Genomic DNA, 1,519 nt, shown 5'->3' with positions numbered 1-1,519 from the left:
AGACATCTGAAAGAACATATGTAGGAATCATTTCCGCCTCATGTTTGCAATGAGGAAAGATCCGGGCGAGGAAAGCTTTCGATGGTCCTGAAATTTCCATTTACAGCAGATTTGTAGTACATTTCTGGGATATTTCTGTCTTATCTCAAGTAAAAATCTTCTAGCTTATAAAATAGTTTCAAAAGTCATCATAAATGGCAATTTCAGGACCATCAAAAGCTTTCCTCGCCCGGACCTTTCCTCATTGCAAACATGAGGTGGAAATGAATCCTACATATGTTCTTTCAGATGTCTTGAAATGCACCACGAAGTCCCCTGAAATATCAACTCTTTGCCGTACTGAAATGTAACCATAGTGAGTCATTTCAGGTTCATTTCAAGCTACATGAAATTTATCATTTTCTTGCATTGCAAATGGCTATGAAAGTGGTAGCAAATCTATCATTTGGGGGCACCAGAAAGCCACGGTTAAGTCCCCGAAAATGAAACAGTTCTGATGGCTTGGCCGGGACATTTCAGGTGATCTGAAATCAGCTCATGCCCGTAGTGGAAATGCGGGGGACATCGTTCGGTTCGAGTGATGCGCCCCGCCGAGTCGGATACCTGTGCACAATCTTGAGCACAGTACTCTTCAAGTCATACTCCTTCATATCCGCCTATGGACCCTGCTAAAATACTACAGCGTCACATCAGGTGAGATGGTCTCGGTTTACGTGTCCTCCAAGACTCTGCTTGACGCGAACGTTTGCCTCCGGTTCCCTAGTGCTTTCGCGCCGCCAGATACCCCGTTGGTTCCACAGCATTGAGCTTGAACGAGGCGCATGGCTACCCTGCAGCTCGCACAGATAAACCCACGTATCAATCTCTCATCGAGCCGTCTTCACTGGTTTCGGAGCCAGCATACTACGAGGTCTTGCTGACCGCGGCTTCGATTTCGTTTACATATACGTCTGCTTATCTTTATCTATTTTTTTCCTGACACTACTTGCAACCATTTTTCAGGCAAACCAACCTTTAGCGAGGGGAAGAAGGATCGGCCGACTACAATCAGGCCGCCGCGATAAGCTAGGTGGCTTGACATTTCCGCGGGAACGGTCTGAGATACAGATTTTTCAGTAACGGGGGCTGCTCGCTGTATCATTGTCCCATCAGAACGATGCCGTAGCTTGTCCATGGCTTCCTGAAAAATTCTAGACTGTCTCTGCTCAAGGTTAATTCACACCAGTGGCGCCATAGACCTCACTTCCAAGAGAAGAACGGCACGCTTTATATTATTGAGTCACCTGAGCGGGTTGAACCCCTGTTGCTGCTTATCCTCCGAGTCGGCTCGGCCTCGATGGTGGGGCAGGTAGCTTATGTACCACCACCGGTCTTGGGAGTAGAAGACGAGCGGAGGGCACGCCTCACCACACAAAGCCGTGATATGCGTGCTTTGTGAGGAGACTGAGCTGTAAGCGGCACCTGCTGTACTACACCGCCTGTCCATCTACAAAACTCAATTTGACCGAGTCTACGCCGC

This window comes from Phanerochaete carnosa (assembly GCF_000300595.1).
Source record: "Phanerochaete carnosa HHB-10118-sp unplaced genomic scaffold PHACAscaffold_13, whole genome shotgun sequence".
Lineage (NCBI taxonomy): Eukaryota > Fungi > Basidiomycota > Agaricomycetes > Polyporales > Phanerochaetaceae > Phanerochaete > Phanerochaete carnosa.
The sequence above is the reverse complement of the archived record's forward strand: the minus strand, read 5'-3'. Positions refer to the sequence as shown.